Source organism: Aquila chrysaetos, chromosome 4 (genome assembly GCF_900496995.4).
Source record: "Aquila chrysaetos chrysaetos chromosome 4, bAquChr1.4, whole genome shotgun sequence".
Taxonomy (NCBI): Eukaryota; Metazoa; Chordata; class Aves; order Accipitriformes; family Accipitridae; genus Aquila; species Aquila chrysaetos.
In genome coordinates this window covers 6,804,565-6,824,353 of record NC_044007.1, presented here as the reverse complement: position 1 = coordinate 6,824,353, position 19,789 = coordinate 6,804,565, and positions in this window count along the sequence as shown.

Genomic DNA, 19,789 nt, shown 5'->3' with positions numbered 1-19,789 from the left:
ACATCATGGATGGTGTGGTGGGATGAGCAGCTGCTGGCACACCAGGAATGTAGCAGCCCAAGTTTCACAGTCCACACCTGGTCCCAGAGCATTTTCAGTGTGATATGCCCAGCATCTGGAATGGTGCCAAATGCATCAAGAATTGGCTGAAGGGAGAAATGTTGCTTCTGATACCTACTATCAGAGGGATATATACAAGTAGTCAAGCACTTTTTCCTGAAAGAGAACCTGTCTAATATTTCTGCCTCTTTCCACAAGGTCTCATGAAGAGGATGTCGAAAGGGTGCAGGACATAGCAGTACTCTGCCAGCCTGAACCACAGCCTCGATCAATATTGCGATGACCCCTGACCATTTGGATGGCCTTGTAGAGGTCTGTAATGGTTTATGCCATAAGTCACTTGTAGGTAGGCATTTGTAGAGTTGTGCAGGGAAGAAGTCTCTCTAACCCAAATTCAGAATCTCTGTTGCTGAGATTTTAGATATTACCTTTATTTATATTAGGATAATCTCAGAACCTCATAAGAAAAAATAAAAGTAGGAAATAGCTCTAAACCAGGCTAATATTCAATACACTTAGATAAGTTAGAGATCTGAGTAGAACACGGTTTATGCCACTGTGAATTTTTTGTTTGTGCTTAAATAGGCTGCAGAAATTAAGGAATTGCCAGGTAATGTCTTAATTCATTATAGACTGTAAGATAAAAAGCTGATTTGATAGATAAATCAGAGCAGCTTCTTAATTAAAAGGATATAAAAAAGGAAGAGTTGGACTGGAAAAGCTTTAACCTTCATGGAATTGGGCTTTTGTTACCTTTTCTATGTTTGCAACTATTGAGCTCTTTCTTGAAAAGATAACTTTTTTTAGAGATCAAAACCTGTATTTATGAAGAGCTTTTGGTAGAAAAGGGAGAGTAGGAAGATAGGGTGTGCAAATGAACTATGTCCATCCATAATATTTGTAGTATGGGAATGGTTACTTAAGTGCAAGAGTGATGACTTAACTAGCTATGATTTTAGAGATATTTAATTAATCAGTTGTTATAAATACACAGAAGAAATGGGAATAGCCTCAGACCAAACAGAAGTGTATTCTGAGGCAAGGAATAATGAACTAATCTGATTTAATATTAGCACTGATTTTGGAATTCCACACAGTAATTTTTCCATGATGTCAAATAAATAAAATTACCCTGCTTTAGATAAAGCACTTTGCCTTGAAAGAAGTAAAGGTAAGGGGAGAATTTAAACAGTCCCTTGCTAAATTGATATGGTCATTTACTTGTCTCAGCTACCAAAATGTGAGTGCTTATTTCCATTTTGAAGTTTATTGATTTTAACTGTCAGTGGCTTGATTTTGCTGTTATCTGCTTCATACCGTGGAGTTATAGGACACTGTGGAAGAGATGCAGATGCCTAAACATAGATGCCTAGTATTCAGGGTATTCAATGTGACTTTGACCTGCTGCTCTAGACCAGCTCAGGCCCTATGTCATATCTGTCACAGGGATATCTCAGATATTACAAAGCATCTCCAATTGCACTAGTCTTAGGCAACAGAAACAAACCATTTATTAGGCAGCTGAAGACCAACCTGTTCCTCAGAACCTTTCTATACCTTCAACTATCTATAACCTTAATATTTATAATTAAAGCTTGCTTTTCACCAAACCTGGCCATAAGCTGCTGTTCAGCAGTAGATGAGATCATACCTCTCGAAGTCCCTGCATATTTCCTACAAGGAAAATTCTGCTCTGAACTATAATTACAAGCTTATTGTAAATAGAGTAGAAGAAATCTCATTTCCATTCCAGCAAAGGGAGGAACTAAACCAGTCCTTGTTTTGGATGTTCAAGTGGCTCCAGATCAAAAAGATTAATTTTATGTTTGCGGAAGTGATGGTATGAGGAGGTGGCATACGGTGTGCAATAAATCCATAACAATAGATTAAACAGTGCCAAAACATGGTCTTGGACATTGGTGCTTGGTTGTTCATACCACTACCTTGTTCACACAACTACATTGTTCACACTGTCTGTGGCATGACGTCAGTGTCTGCAAGCTGCAACTGTCTCAAACAGCTCACAGATATGGTTTAAGAGGTAGGAAGGGCCAATGATCATTCCCAAGAGGCTGCCTAGTTTTAGAGAGTAAGACAGTACAGTAGTAAAGAAATTGGCTTTTTCTCCCATGTGCTTCAATGTCTGAGACTGTTTCTAGGTATGTTGAGTTTATTGTCATAATCTTGGACACTCAGATTTCTCTCTAACTCACATGGGTTTCTGAAGTAAAGAAATTGCTGGGGGATCCTTCCAGAGTAGAGACTGACCCTGAAATATGCTGTGTCCTTCATTGTTTCGGCACCCAATCCGTGTCATTGTGATGATGAACTCAAACTAGAGCAGGTGCACAACATACCTGTGACATGAGAGGAAATTGAGACCATACCTGATAGAAGGGGACCAAACCAGCTCTGATCCTAAGTGTTATGAAACCAAGGTTGGTGAACGGCAATAATCATCAGGGAAGGAACAGTGCTATCTAAGCTGAAAGACAATGTGCAGAAAGCCAAATGGCCAAAAGACTTTTGCTAATATGAGGATGAAAATTAGAAGGTGTTTTTTTGTTTGCTTGTTTGTTTTTTAATATTTGCGCAATGGAATTCTGGAACAGGCTTTAAGACTGCCTAATGTGCTGCTACACTGAGGGAACTGAAACTCAAAACATGGGAAAGTCCGTCTTGTCATCAGTCCTTATGGAATCACCTTTTGGCCATTGTTCAGTGGTGTGTTAGAGAGGGCTGTGAGTGCTATTTTCAGCCAAGCTACTGCAGAGCAAGCTTCCTATCATGAGCATATCACCTTTTAGCAGCCAAAATTTGTTCCCATGTAAAAACAAATTGAGACTTTCTGTGAGCAAGGAATCAGCATGTAGTAATTTACATTTTCATCAACAAGGAGGTGTTTCATCCTTTAACTTATGCCACATTGCTCTATTATAAATAAAGGGGCTTGTTATGTATAGATAGCATTAGGCTGTGATACTGCTTAAAGAAGAAATGTTATCCTGTTTTTGAATTACAAAGCCATTCAGATCCCTTTTCAACTGATAAACCCAGTGTCATTTAATTTAGCAGTTGCTCACATTAAAAGAATAAAGAGATGGTGAATAGCCATAAGATGAATATCCTTCAATTATTTTTTATTGTTTCTGAGGAAGTTTTATTTTGCTTTTTACATATGGAACATGATTGAAAGAATTAACCAGGGGAAACAAAGTATTATTGTTGGTTAATATTGTTGCTATTTGTATTACAACAACACATAAAGGAACAAAATGATCAGGGCTCATTTTGCTAAGATCACTGTAACGGATTTGCAGTCTAAGTAGGCAAAATGCATGCACGGTGGTAGAATTTGAATAGAGGACAGGCTACTGAGGCACAGAACTGAACTCATAAATGGGAATTGGTGTATTACTTTTCCTGCTTCAAAAGAGATTTAATCACCTTCCCTCTGTTAAAACAAAGGAAATGTTACAAATTTTATTCAACAAGAAATATGTGAGCTCTCAGCACTGAATACAGTTCTTACCCAAATGATTACTGTATGAGCCAGCAATCCCTTAGATCTTCATATGTGCGTCTTCACTGATAACTGTTTTTGTGTAAAGTATTAATGGACTGATCCCCTCTGTCTGTTGATCTTTTTTAATATTTCTTAAGTATATGGCCAGGTCTAAGCTATAGTAACTCTAAACACATGATGCAAACAACACCAAAACCCATGCTGTATTTAACTTCTTATTTTACATTAAAGACACAAAAGCAAGAACCCCACCATAGCCCCATTTTACATACAGGATTTTTTCTGTATGCTTTGACACTCTCAGATTCAAGGGCAGAGACTTATCTTGCAGAGTTGGGGAATGACATAGGGCACACATGGAATCAGTGTCAAAGCTAAACAGCTCAGATCTGTTAGCCACTAGCCAAGTGCTTTAATCTTATGTCCTAGTTCCATAGCTGTTCTTATATATTTGGCAAAAAATGCAGTGTGTCTGCTGTAATAATAATCCTAAATACTCACTTCAGTCATGCTTAACACTGCCAAAACGCTTCATAGCCTTTGGTCTATGATGTGATTTGGCCTGGGATTTGTCCACATTTTTCAGCCATGTAGACTATGACCAAAGCATAAATGCTCTTGCACTCATGCTTATTTCTCCTGGAGTTGGGAGTGGCCTCGGCTTCAGAGCACCCTGCTTTGGGCACTCCTTACACCTTCAATCTACTTATGCTGAAGAGTCTTACCATCCTTGATGGCTTTGTGCTCACTACTCCTGGGAGGACAGGAATCTGTTATTTTTGTCGTATAGATGGGAAGCTGAAGTACAGAAAAAGACAGAGGCAGATATCTCAAACGATTTGTGCTTTTTGGTCCCCAATGATTTCAGTAGGTGTCTATGTAAGTGTTATTTTATGTGTACACTGACCTTTTGGCACTTGGCAGGGACTATGTTTTTACTAACTTTATCCTTCAAGAATGAGATCTGTAGCTTAACTTCACTGTACAGCCAGTGGAGAGAAAAAGAAAAGTACTCTTAAGATGATGTTTTTTCCCATTATAAGACTGCTATGATGAATTACCTGGAACAGGTTTCTAGACATGCTTCTATCTTTCCATTGAATATAGAGATATTTTGCATAGGAACATACCAAATTGGATAGTCAATTTTAAGTGGGCAAAGGAGGTTCAGATGAATCCTACCCTTAGCTATCATCTAAAATCTGTCAAAAAATTGCCAGAGGCTGTAGGAGAGAACTAAACACAGATGTCTCAGATCCTGATCACTTGCTGAAAACACTAGACCATTTTTTATTTTTGAGGAAAGGCTTGATGAGACTATGTGTTATGCTTAAAGACAATATGCTTATATACCTCACTGGAAGAGTGCTATTATGAATCATTAAGACATGGTGCAGCTTTGTCTTGGAAGGAACAAAGATAATATTATTAATGTACTCGGGAAACATTAGTGTTTTGGGGATGAAACTACAGCTGTAAATAAATAAATGATCTACTCTTTCCTATTACTAAGTGACAGTTGATATTTCATTCCTAAAGTTGTGCTGCTACAAACAAGGTTGAAATTTTGTGATTTTTTTTCAAACCTTCACACAGAAGAAAGGGTAAGGGCAGGGGCAAAGGGTCAATGGTAAGGGCAGAAGAGAAGGGAAGGGAAGGGAAGAGGTTTGAGGACTAAATGAAGTGACAAATGATTCACAATTTGTAAAAAGAAATATAAGTAACAACCTTAACTATTGTCTGGCCCTGGAGGTGGGGCAGGATTTATTATTATAGATATTGTGAGACCCTCTACATTCATAACATTATTTAGCAGTAATTAGGAGTATCTTTTCCCTTTTTTCCATATGCTTTCATACTGACCAATGTTAAGCACATACTGTTGTCAGTTATGGGTACACTACATGAATGAAAAATTGGTGAATGGTGATAGAAAGGCATGAACTTACAAACAGTTCTAAGAGTCCAGAAATGAGGGTCCAGATCTTATTTTCTTTTCCCTTCCTGCCATTGTTCCCCTCAGCAATGTCATAAGACCTATCTTTAATACTTAAATTTTGTTTTTAAAATATTATTTATTTATTTGTTTGTTTTTAACAGTCTCTTCCCTCCAACTTGCCAACACCAATAACTGATGTTCTTAACTTCATCAAGACCAGGATGTTCCTTATCATTATAAACCATGCAGTGCTGAGTGGGAAGAGGAGGGAATGAGAAATTGAATTGCCCTTAGCCTTCACCCCATCAGGTTCAACAGGGACCGTAGTGTGTTTCCCAAAGGCGAAAGCATTGGGGGAGTTCTGATTCACTCTGTTGATACACAAAGATGTGACACATCTTCCCTGTATACAGTAAATTGCTCTTTTTTTTGGATAAATTTTAATGTATTTTCTTCCTTTGCTTATGCCACTGTGGGGTCTAGATGTTTACCATAAGAAAAATATTAAATTATGTTCCTGATGAGAGCTTGGAAGGCATCCAAAACATTCCTGTATATGAGGACAATGTCCTCAGAGTTAATGGAATTCCATCTCAGAATTTTTTGCTTTATCTGCCCTAACTTTAGCTATCTAAAGGAAGATGTCTAATCTACTAATCATTCATCTGTAGTCAAAGGACAGAAATACTTACTTCTGAGGGATTAGTCATCATGCCCCAGATAAATAGTTTTGTAGGTGTGCTGCTTTTTCCCCTTCATTCATTAAAATGAGATCCTAGAAATACATATTAGATTATATCTTTAACTCACATAAAATCAAAAATTAAAGGAAATTAATCCTGCATGAGTTCAGACAGAGCTAAAAGATCTTAATGTATTTGTAGTTCTACAGCTGGTGTAGGACAATGCCCTTGCCTTTCACTTCACTGAAAACGTAAGAATTCAGTCTCCAGATACCAACTCATTTATAGCTGAACTGTGAAGAATTTGGGAGCCACTGCAGATCTGAGAGCTGGGCAGCTTCTTAGGTACCTTTTCTATTTAGATAACCCTCTAGTTTCTCCAATCCTTTGAGATAACAGAGGGGTACTTTTCACCTGCAGCAACAATAGCAAGAAGAGATCGTGGTGAAATGATTTTTAGAGAATTACTTGATCTTCACAGAGCTGGACAATTTGTGAACCAGTATGAAAATTTTCTTCTTAGGGTAATAGCTTTAAAGTGTACACATTTTAAATCCCTCCAGATCGATAAGCAATTGGTTGAGTAATAGCCTGTTACTTTCACTACACTACCTGCTAAATTTCCTGAAATTATTGGAGTCATGATTAGCCCTAAAGACAGAAGTGAAGGCCAAGTTTACATGGAGAAAAAAAGGTTTGTTGTTTCCATATTTCTCAGTTGTGTAATATGGTCTAGTAAAAGATGTGATCACTATCCACAGGCCTCACCCCACTCAGAGAATTCAAACTTACCAATACTACTGAGAGTAGTATTTAAAGCCCACTGGAGCCAACGGAAGGACTTTCAGAAGTTACAAGATTAATCTTTGTATTTAACGTACTGCTTCTGTGCTGCAGGAGATTTTCACTTAAAATGACTTGTCAAAAAATCCTCAAACTTTTCACATGTCTGAATGCTGAACTCCTAATGCAATAAGGTCCTCAGTCAGGTTATATATGCAAGCAGGACACAAGGGAGTAACGTATTGAAAGAAGTGATTCTCTTCAGCAGGAAGCCAACCTAAAGCAAAATGCAGAAGGCAGAGCTGGGGTAAAATATTTAACCTCGTGTAGCAGAAGATCGGCTTCATCTTCTGATACAAGTTGCCCCCTGAAAAAAAAAAAAAAGGTGATTAAGAACTGCAGTGAAAGGGATCAAATGTGCATGGATGTTGAAACTTTGTGAGCTTTCCATGAGCTGCACCTCACCTTCTCCTCATGTGCCTAAATAATTTTTCTCTGTGTTTAGACATGAAGGTGTCTCCAGGATGCCTAATAGTAGTTTAAGAGTTGTTATCCCTCCATTTGGAGCTACAAAAGGATTGAAAGTGTATCCTGAACTCTTGCTTGTGCAGTGGGTTCTCAGTGTGCTTATGGTCCAAGTACGCCTGTGGACCTTATCTCCCCTGGTAAAGTGGGCAGGCAATTTGATGTCTCAATCCAGAAAGACTTGGGCTCAGAACAGGGTCTTAGTTGGAGTGCCTAGCTTTGTGCAAGAGCACTTTGTGCAAGATCAATACATTGGCCTTGCTGTTACCACTGTGAGGTGAAAGATGTGGGAAGGAGTCGTTCGGAGGGTACATAGCTGAGCAGTTGGTTTAGATGCCTAAACAGTCATGTCAGATGCTTTTGAGTATCCATATGCTTTTCCTGTTAATTTTCACTAGCAATTAGGTAATCTAGTCAGCAAGTATTTCATCTGAGATAAGCCCTGATTGATAGAATTAAATCTGGCCAGGGACATCAAGGGCAACAAGAAAAGCTTCTATAGGTACGTCAGTGATAAAAGGAAGACTAGGGAAAATGTGGGCCCTCTCCAGAAGGAAACAGGAGACCTGGTTACCCGGAACATGGAGAAGACTGAGGTACTCAACAACTTTTTTGCTTCAGTCTTCATCAGCAAGTACTCCAGCCACACCACCCAAGTCGCAGAAGGCAGAGGCAGGGACTGGGAGAATGAACAACTGCCTACTGTAGGAGAAGATCAGGTTCAAGACCATCTAGGGAACCTAAAGGTGAACAAGTCCATGGGACCTGATAAGATGCATCCACAGGTCCTGAGGGAACTGGCGGATAAACTGGCTAAGCCACTATCCATCGTATTTGAGAAGCTGTGGCAGTCTGGGGAAGTTCCCATTGACTGGAAAAGGGGAAACATAACCCCTATTTTTAAAAAAGGAAAAAAGGAAGACCCAAGGAACCACAGGCCAGTCAGTCTCACCTCTGTGCCTGGCAAGATCATAGAGCAGATCCTCCTGGAGACTATGCTAGGGCACATGGAAAATAAGGAGGTGACTGGTGACAGCCAACATGGCTTCATTAAGGGCAAATCATGCCTGACAAATTTAGTGGCCTTTTACAATGGGGTTACAGCATTGGTGGATAAGAGAAGAGCAGTGGATGTCATCTACCTGGACTTGTGCAAATTGTCTGACACTGGCCCACACAACATAGTTGTCTGTAAATTGGAGAGACATAGATTTGACAGATGGACTACTCGTTGGATAAGGAACTGGCTGGATGGTTGCACTCAAAGAGTTGCAGTCAATGGCTGAGTGGAGACCAGTGATGAGTGGCGCTCCTCAGGGGTCAGTATTGGGACCGGCGCTGTTTAACATCTTTGCTGGTGACATGGATGGTGGGATTTAGTGCACCCTTAGCAAGTTTGCTGACAACACCAAGCTGTGTGGTGCAGTTGACATGCTGGAGGGAAGGGATGCCATCCAGAGGGACCTTGACAGGCTTGAGAGGTGGGCCTGTGAGAACCTCATGAAGTTCAACAAGGCCAAGTGCAAGGTCCTGCACATGGGTCAGGGCAATCCCAAGCACAAACACAGGCTGGGCAATGAGTGGATTGACAGCAGCCCTGCAGAGAAGGACTTGGAGGTATTAGTGCATGAAAAACTGAATATGAACCAGCAGTGTGTGCTCGCAGCCCAGAAAGCCAATCGTACCCTGGGCTGCATCAAAAGAAGTGTAGTGAGCAGGTCAAGGGACCTGATTCTCCCCCTCTACTCAGCTCTTGTGAGACCCCACCTGGAGGACTGTGTTCATCTCTGGGGCCCCCAGTGTAAGAAAGACATGGACCTGCTCGAGCAGGTCCAGAAGAGGGCCACCAAGATCTTCAGGGGCCTGGCACACCTCCTCTATGAGGATAGGCTGAGAGAATTGAGATTGTTCAGTCTGGAGAAGGCTCCAGGGAGTCGTTCCAGCAGCCTTTCAGTACCTAAAGGGGGCCTACAGGAAAGATGGGATGGACTCTTTATCAGGGCATGTAGTCATAGGACAAGGGGTAACAGTTTTAAACTGAAAGAGGGTAGGTTTATGTTAGATATAAGGAAGAAATTATTCATTTGGGGGCAGTGAGGCACTGGAACAGGTTGCCCAGAGAGGTTGTGGATGCCCCCTCCCTGGAAGTGTTCAAGGACAGGTTGGATGGGGCTTTGAGCAGCCTGGTCTAGTGGAAGGTGTCCCTGCCCATGGCAGGGGGGTTGGAACTGGATGATCTTTAAGGTCCCTTCCAACCCAAACTATTCTATAATCATAGCACCTAGCATCCATTCATTGGTATGTTTCTGCTAATAGGGATTAGTAGTCAGCAGGCAAGGATGACTACTATTCTCAGTGTTTAGGAGAAACAGACATCTGCCTGACTGCTCAGGGATCCCCAGAAAGTGAAATAGGTATATATTTCCCATTGCTTATGACTTCTGAGCCCTTGTTTTTGACATAGGTGTTGTGCCATGCTGTGAAGAGATAACTTGATTCAATGATTTATTAGAAATGACTAATGTGAGAGTCTTACTGTGAAGACAGAGGTACTCTAAAAATCATGTTTTCTGTAACAATTCACCTGGTTTAAACCTTGGGATCTGCATTTTTAATGCTTTTAAGCATGACCCTAATTCACTTCCACAGTGTTTCAGGCTTCTGGAAGCCACTGATGAACTCTGAGGTTTGGGGTTTTGGGGTTTTTTTTGTTTGTTTGTTTCATATTTCTGCTTGTAGCTGCATTTTACCTTATTTGAGAAATTTTTTTTTTAGTTCCCAACTTATTTGACTAAAACTCCAGAGATGCTCTGCCCTCTGGGTAGGTTGAGGGAAGGTTGGACTGAGGCTTTTTCAGGACAGAGGGTGCATAAATCTGAATGGAATGACTTGGAACTGCCTGAGGTACCTGTCAGTGTGTTCTTGCAAGGGAGGGTCTAATTACAGATGTCAGTTGGTCTCCAGAATGGTTTGTATGTGGTCCATGAAGCAAGGAGGAGGGAGCTGAATCTAGACCAAACACAGCAGATGATTGCTTTTATGCTTTCATATGGCAGGGCTTGGCAGCACTGTTAAAACGGAGGGACTGTTGGTTGTTCCATTATAAAAGCCCATTTGCTCAGGGATTTATCACATTAAGTCTTTTAATTTGCATCAGACTAGAATCTGGCACTTGGTAGTCCCCCTCCTCTTTTCCCTTCCCCTCCTGAGGTGACTTTTCTAATTTAATTTAAATCTGCTTGACTGCTTTATAGAGGGAGGCTATTATATTATCATGCTAGCAGTTGACACGGTGAGGTTGTGTTACAATGTGTCTCCACTCTCAGGTGCCTGTACTATCTTAAATCCACAGTTCCGTGACGTGAAAGACTTGTTTTTGCACCAAAGTAGTGCTTGGTGTGTTTCTGTCTAAGAGTTTTGGCTCCTCCACAACCTCCTTTCTTCTCACCTTGTGCTGAAGTAACTTCTGCAGGAGGACACTATACACTGCATCATCAAAATAACCTCCATTATGGAAAAGGAGAAACTATCTGGGAAATATTGGAGTTCAGTAAAGTTCTATAATTCAACAAATAAGGCAAACAGCTGTATCACATCACTCAAGTGAAGTGTTGGCCAAATCAGAAAGAAGAGGTTGGGAATAGGAGATGTCTTAAACCAGCTCCACTTCTGAAGAAAATATATGTTGATCTACCCCCTAAACATTCTACATATGGGGGAATTTTAAGGACAATCCTGTGTCTGTTGTTAATGTCTGCTTGAGGGCATTTATTCATGTTCTCTAGATCAAATAGTGAAATGGGAAGACAATTATTGAAAGACGAATGTTCAAATGTTTAATTGAGTAATTAAAAATAACACCTCAGCCTTAGCAATCAATTTTTTGGGGAAGGACGAAGAGAAGAACATTGTTTCCAATTAAAGATAGGAGCTGAAAATCTGAAGATGCCCAAACCTGGAAAATTGAATGAAAAATTAAAAGGTAGTTGATTATAATAAAATTTAAAAAAAACAAGTAGTCTTATGCAGCACTGTATTTTTAATTGCTTGGACTGACCTTTAAGAAAATATCTGAAACTTCATAACATAACATTTAAAAGTCTGAGTTAAATCTGTGGGAACCAGAGCAATCCTCCACATGACTAAGAGAAAAGCCCAAAGACACTGCCCTCTGCCAGAATACCAATGGGCATCCTAAACATTCATGCCACTTTAAATCAATTCCAACAACACTGGTAGACACCGCAAAGTGAATTAAGGACAAGGTAGCAAGTTTAACTTGAAATTCATTTGCTTTTGTCAGTTCACATCAGATCCTTAATGTCATTTTCACAGAGACTTTATGTTTAATATTAATAATCTCTGGAGTCTCATGTTAATGTATTTGGTGAGCTGCTTTGATAATTTAAGACTGCTTCAGATACCAAAAAAACCAAGGTATATTTATCAATGTAAGTATAAGGTTTATTGAAGGTGTCATTAGAACTTTTTGTGGGCTTATCATCCCTTCATTATTGACATTAATATTTCATTAGGGGAAGGAGCTGCAATTAGAGTAGGAACTACATTTGTTAAAAAATGAGATTACTTCTGATTTCCTGATGCTTGGGCCTATCAGTTTGGAAACTGCAATAGTGGATTCCTCTTTCCTTTGGTTACAGTTCTACCATGGGCAGTCTCACTTTTGTATGGAATTTGTAGCTCCTACTGTTTACATTTTGTGGTTTTGGTTTTTTTTTTTTTTTTTTTCTGTAGGGAAAGACAGAGACATCTTTAACATATATGAAATTATTAGCTTACTCTAGCATTACTCTTAACAGTTAGTCTGTCAGCTGTGGCTTAGAGCCCACATATTTATTTCCTATTATTAAGTCTTTGTGTCAAAGAAACTGGTACTGTTTCAAAGCACTTTCATGTTTTTTCACTGTAATCTGCCCAGAGAAGGAGTACTTGGACAGGGAATTCTAAGGTCTTTATATATTAATAACCTCTAGAAAACCAACCAAACATATACACATAAATATATGTATGTGTGTGTAGCATGTGTTCATACTTTGTGTGTGAGAAAATATACATATATAGCTTTAACTGTAAGGACTGCATCCATTTAAAAAGAATTTAAAGGGAAATTTACATATGGTAAATTCTACTATTAGCACCAATTAATAACAATCTGTAATAAATTGTCCAGTCTCAGATTAAATTAATAGTTCCTCATTCCTAAAGATTGAATTAAAATTTATTTTAACACTTCAAGAGAAATTTGTGTTCTTGATGATCACATTGTAGAGCACTTATTGTAAGGTGGTATTATGCAGGTTTTGTTTCTTAATATCTTGTTCTTTATATCTCCCAACTTACAAAAACTTCTTCATATGTGACTTTTAATTATTCTGAGTTTCAGCCAATCCCCGAGAGAGCAAACGGGGTTGGAAAAGTGGTTGATACAAGAGAAACACAAGTTATAAGGGAAATAGGGAAATAAAGGAATGACATGAACATAATTTGTCTTAACTGGGTGTTTCACACCTATTGTAAGTTACTTTGTCTTCTTGCTGACCAGAGAAATAAAAGAGCCCAAGCCAATGCACTTGCTTATCTCACACCTGCCCAATTCCCCAGCAGGAAGGGCTTCAAACTATTTTTGCAGCTGATTTCTGTTGCTGCAATAAAGAATCTTGTCCTTGTTGTGTTTCTTCCAACAGGGATTGCACCTGAAAGACTCCAACATTTTCCCATATAACAAAATGGCTTAATCTGATGTGTTTTTAATTAAACATGTCCAGTGATAAATTTGGAGCAGGCAAGGTCAGAGGAGCTCCCATCTGTTTTGCAGCTCTGTCCACAGTACGATCCCCCAGTCAGGCAAATGCATTTTTCCTCCTACTGTCAGTTCCTGTTCGTGTTACTTTCTTGATCATGTTACAAATCTGAGGGAGCTGCTGATCTCTGCTCCCTTGGGTCTGGGAAGAGGAATTTGACTAGTCATAGCTCTTCTGCTGTTGCTGGTGGATTGACCGATCAGGTGTACCTACAAGGTATGATGACAATATAAAAGAGCATGCCTGGTCCTGTGTCCCAGGCATCTACTTAGATACTGATAAATGTGAGGAGATGGCAGCCTGGATTTCAACACTGGTTAGCTGCTCAAGTACATACTTAATCTGTGCTCAATACCCTGTTGTTACGATGCCATATTACAATGACATCCAAACTACCTTGGCTAAAGGCAGAAATGTCTGTACATGTCTGTCTAATTTGCATTGTGAAAGCCTGTGAGTACAGAGGAGGAATCTAGGTGAGCTGAAAAAGAGGACAAAAAGTCTAGATAAAAGGGACTAAGTAAGTGTCATCCGTACTTAGAGTAGTTAACAGTTGAGAGAAATTAATTAAGCATGAGTATATGAAGCTTTGAAAGTGGGATAATGAATAATAAAATTCTTTGACTGAATTGGTATAAGGTTTCCTTTGAAGTAAAATATATAGGCAAATATTAGAGGATGCTTGTACCTGTCTAGTAACCAAAGTTTAATCTCTTCATAACTCTTTATATCTCTTTGTCTCTTGTATTTTTGAAATTTAAACCTATAATGAACAATTGTAAAGTGCTATGTGTAAAACCACTGTCTTCATTAAAGTAAAAGAAAGAATGGTGATGATATTTATGAATATGGGAACAATAGAAGAGTGGGAAGGATGATTTCCTCCTATATTATGATTTTTAACATTTTCACTCCCAAGAAAGATACTTGCTGCTTGAGCAAAGCATGTGCAGTACCCAAGGGAATGACTGGCTGCAATATTGCCTTACTTTGCCAAACTTTTAGAGAACTGCACAACCTAAAGACTTTCTTAGACCACATTTGGTCTACGGCACCACTGTTATCAGCTATATGCTCAAGTCATTTGGCACACCTTAGCTGGAAAGCCTGCTGCCCCAGTTCATCCTGCCCTTCACAGATGAACTCAGGTCCTGAACCCTATTCCTGAACATTATTCCTACTGTATTTCAAGAAACTTTCACAACTGAATCTAAACCAGTCCATTTAACAATCCTTTATTTTCCTTTGTACCAGCCAGACTACTTATATTAAGACAGTGCCAGCATAAAACATTTAGGTCAAATTCAAGGCTTGTTCACTAACTAACTTGAAGAAGTCATAACTAACCAGAGATGCAAGTAATTATTATAAAGGTTGGAAGAACTTATTTTACTTCATTTCAAATGTATAACTGATCTTGACTTTAAGTAAGTCAAGCACAAATGTGCTCATGTTACACTCAAAAAAGAGGCTATTAAAAGGAGCAGACGGTAAATAGCCAGAGGGAAAGAAAGGATAGAGAGATCAACCAGAATGTCAAGCACCTACAGAGGAAGATCATGAGAGCTGTGTAGAAAAATAAGGACTAAGATAATTCAAACAGAAGAAAAAATAGGTAAGCATGTGTGGAGACTGGAAATGGTTTAAGTTCAGACGTGACAGAAGAAACTTTAGTGGGTAGATAATTTTGAAAATCTGCTGTATATGTCTATCTATGTGTACATGTATATTTAGAACATTTATATATGTATGTATGCATAACTGTGGTATCAATCCCATTGTGGATTAATGAGGACATCCAGGGTTACCATGATGTCTTCTCATTCCAATATGTAACATTTACAGTGGACTGAGATTTTGGCAGGAGAATTAAAGGTGTCGATCACCTCAGAATAGCTTGGAAACAAAATAAAAATAAAAGGCAACAAAATGCAGCATCAGCGTTTTTGCCTTCCACTTGCTCTGGATATTCCCAAGTACCCAACAGATCAGGATGCAAGCATTACTGTTGAGAATAGGCAGCACCATATATTCTGAAAATCAGACTAAACAGAGTGTATCATAGCAATTTATGGGTATGTGTAATTTGGATGTTGACTTCCCTACTGAAGTCATAATTTACCATCTCCAGGAGGAGAATTAGCTTAAGAGAAGAAAAATGAAAACTGCACTGCAGAATGCTTGGTGGATATCATATCAGCAAGACATGCATCACTAGTGTTCTTCTATCCATTAGTTTAGATTTTGGGTGGATGAAGATTAAGATTATCCCCCTTCCCCCAGCTGAAGATTTGGCCACAGGTAGAAAAAAGTGAGTGAAAAAACAGATTGATCTGATCATCTAGTGGTAGAGGAGTTATAGTGGTTTAAAAGCTTAGTTCTACTCTGTATTTAATTGTACACACTGCATATAGGAGTTCCAGTAGGAGATACCATGGGTTTTGGTACATCAGTACCGGAAAGTTATAGTGAAGGTGGCTAAAAAGGAAGAATATTTAAGCAGCCTCTTTCACTTTTTTTTTAAAAAGGTGTCTGTTTGTTAAATGAAACATGCTCTTTGCTCAGCCTTCATACCTTACAGCTGGATTCATAATGCAATCATAACAAACTCAGGTTTAATCAGTTTTCATGAAAGCTGAGACATGGTTTTATATCCCAATTAGCTCTCTCTAGTATTAGGATAGTATCCCTCAACAGAGGATAATACAAATAGTGGGATTAAGATCAGTTGTTGCAGCTAAACCTACCATTACTGTGATTTACAGTTCAGGATACTGTAATGAAATCCACTTGTCTTTAGACAGGAATTGAAGTCTTAAGAAGTTTTTATCTGATACAGATTGTGAAATATAGACTGATCATGTAGAAGGAATGTTTTTATGGAAAAGAGATTGGGGAACAGAAAACCTAATTGGTTTTATATCATGTTTCTCTCCTTTTAAAGGAAAAGCATCATGAACATTTGTCTCACCGCCTAGCATCTATTAAGTATGGACATGAAAGAACAAATGCAGACATGTAGAAAATAAATCACATGAAAAAAAAACCCTTATGAGCAGCATTAACCATAAATGTACTTTTCTATTAGGACCATCTAAGTCATGCATTTTTGCCACAATTGCTTTTTGAAGTCTGTCTTCTTTCAGAGTGATTTATGACACTCAGGACAGGTAGAGTACTTGGTATCACAGGGCAGCCTTCTGCTAAAACAGATTTCTTTCTCTCTCTCTCTTTTTTTCCCCTTTCAATCTAGAGAAGGACGATACATTTTATTTGAGGTTCATTTGTCAACACTTACAGGTTAAAGTTTTTTTCCTAAGTTGTTAGCCCCAAGAAGCACAGACGTGAGAATCCAAAAATGCGGTATTCTGAGGGCAAGGCACACAAGAAGTGCTTCAGTTAAATTATGTTCCCTCTCACCTTCTGGTTTAATTCACTTGAAACTACTCAGTACTAAGAATCTCATGCAGTAACAATCTTGTAAAACAAACGCATCAAGAGCTAAGTGTCAGACTGCTAGAACTCAATCCACTGCAAGTTGCTAACATATTCTGTGAGCTATCACCTAAACACTCAGGGATTTAGTCACAACCCCTGGCTGAGGGTGGAAGGGAAGGTAACTTCTCAGAGCACCACTGAACATTTGATCAAGCTAATCTTTACCTTCCCACTGGCTAGAAAGATTTACCAGAAGTGAAACTATAAAGTTGAGAAGGAAAGTGTTGTTTAATCGGTATGTTTGCTATCATTCTTACTGTATTACATGACTGGTATTCTTTAGGCTAGTGCTTAAATTCTGCACAAATAGGTCAACAAAAAGCGCTGTCTGAGATAGATAGTGTTTAGGTCTGCAATGGGTTCACAGAATGCTGTTAATAAAATAATAATAAAAATAATAATACTGCAGAGTAATTAATGAAAGTCATGTATTTATACTTCATTTGCAACGTACACACACACAAAGCCTATCATGTCTTTGACAAATTAAAAGTACAATCACAAGAAATGTTGATCCAGACTAATCCTTCATCCCAATGCTAATAAATGCTCAACAAAAGATCAAATCAAAACCTCGTGAATATAGATGATTCAGCTGTTATTGGAGGAGCCTGCATCAAGGATTTATTTCATGGGTTGTTGAATAGACTCCCTGCCAACTCAAGGAACACATCATCTATTCATGCTCATAAATTCTTCAAGCTCCACATAAAATTAATTAGGCCCTCCCTTTCCCATAATTCCCATAGAAACTCTATTCCAAAACTCCTCTTTTCAGATTGTTGTAACCTACCTCTATTTTCCTGCCTAAAGTATTTTATGGCCAGCTTATGATAACCCTTATCCAATGCCATAATTCATCTTGCATTATTTGCACTAATGCAGTTCTGTACCAATCAGTTAAAAAACAGATCAACCTTATTTAGCATTTAATTACAGCAACACACTCTTCCACTGCGAGTACCATGTTATCTCAAGCTGGTACTCTGCCATCTTGTCTTAATTGTCAGGTGTCTTTTTGATCTCCAGATGGCATTTTTAACAGTGATATTCACAACCATCAGATGGAGATTTAAAACAGGAGCTTAACTTTAGTTCTCAGATTTATCCTTTGTTTGATTGTAACTCTCCTTTGATGAAAGACAGCACCTAGGGAATGTAAATAAAAGGTCTGTATTTGGGAAGAACAAATGTTTGTCATGGATTTTTTTGCCTATCAGTGGAGGAAGGTACATGGTCTTTTGTTCTTTGGCTTGTATAGATTTGGTTTTCGGTTCTCTTATCAGCTTGAAACACACCAACCAGTTTTAAGAGGAGGAATCTGTCCTCTAATATGGACAGACCAGACAGAAGACACTGTGAGCAGGATTCAAATGTAGTAAAGATATATTCAGGAAAAAAGGGTGCATCATTCCCATACTAATGTGTGAACCTTTGGACTTGATTAATTATTTGTGACTACTGAATTATAATATATATGGCATTCTCTGTGCTTGTGCTGGAACAAAACAGGCATCAAGGATTTTTCCTCATCTTGGATTTTACTTAATGGAGAATGTCTTAACCATCCTGATTACAGTGTGATTTCTGTGTTTGTAGAGGGAAAATTAGAAAGCAGTAAGTGTGCACTCAACCTTTCAGCTGGTCCTTATGCTGCCAGCAATGCAAAGGCAGCAGTGAAGGTGAGTAAACCTATGGGAAAAAAGACAGCCAGATAGTCAGGGTATATTTAGTGTCTGTTGTATATTGACTACTCTTTTGGAACACCTCCGAGAAGGCTAGCAGAAGTGAAAGAAAAATTATTGTTGTTTAATTTAGTCTCTTTTCAGTGTCAAAACCTAAGTAAGTTTTGGCATTGAAAAGTGATTAAATTCAGCAAGGATATTTTTAGTGGTCTCTGTGTTTATCTGGAATAGCAAGATCTTAAAAACCTGGACTGAGTTTTAACCCTTGCTAAGGGTTTTGGAAGTTTTTTCATCATCTGAAGAGTTGTAGTTTCAAATGAACTGTCCCTCTAGTTTTGCACCTGCCATTCATTCATCACTTTCCCTTGTGATTCTCTGTCTGTGGAAAACTATGAGCAAAACTGGTCCCAGAGATAAAGATTCAGCTTGAAAATCAAGGCCAAGTTTGTTTTTTAAAGAAAAAAAAAATCTTCTGAAGGGCATGATTTAGCAATATTACCAGATGTCTAAATCCCAGTGACTTCAAATTAAGCACATCTTTAAATCCCTTGCCTATCTGGTGAGCTCTGAAACATGTCCACTGGAACTGTCCGCATTCAACTTTTTCATATCCACAAAAGAAAAGAAAGAAGAGACAAAAATTTTTTTTTCCATTAACTCATTGTGATTTGCTTATTGGAATGGCTGAAACCAGTAAATAAAGAAAAAACCCAACCCCAAACCAAACCAACAAAACAAATAAACACCCCACATATTTTTATCCACAGACTGTATTACAATACGTCGAGAAAGTGAACTTAAACAAACCAATCTTTCAATTTTACAGTCATCTTATCTGTTGTCCACATTTATGTTGAAGTAAATTGAACAGTCATCATAGATATCGAGTAAAGAAGGTGATTTTATACTAGGGCTTTTTTATTAAACAAAAAAGCTATTTAATGCATTCAAATCAAGACTCAATTTTCTCTTACCTATTGTGTAGCATTTACAGGCTTAAACAATTGTTTGCTCATGTAGATTCCCTCTCCCGCACCATGAATCAAGCACTAAACTCACCCTGTCTTTTATATCCAGGATGTGCAGGTCTGTGAGCAGTAACACTACCCTCAGGATTTATCCCGGTTTTCATGCATCATGCTCCAATCTCATGCAGTTTTCAGGTCCAGCAACAAAAGCATATTCCAGTTGATTGGATCTTCTCAGCAGAAGGTACCATTGCTGCCAAGAGCCAGTGAAAGCTATTGTAGATGATTTCATGGGACCTG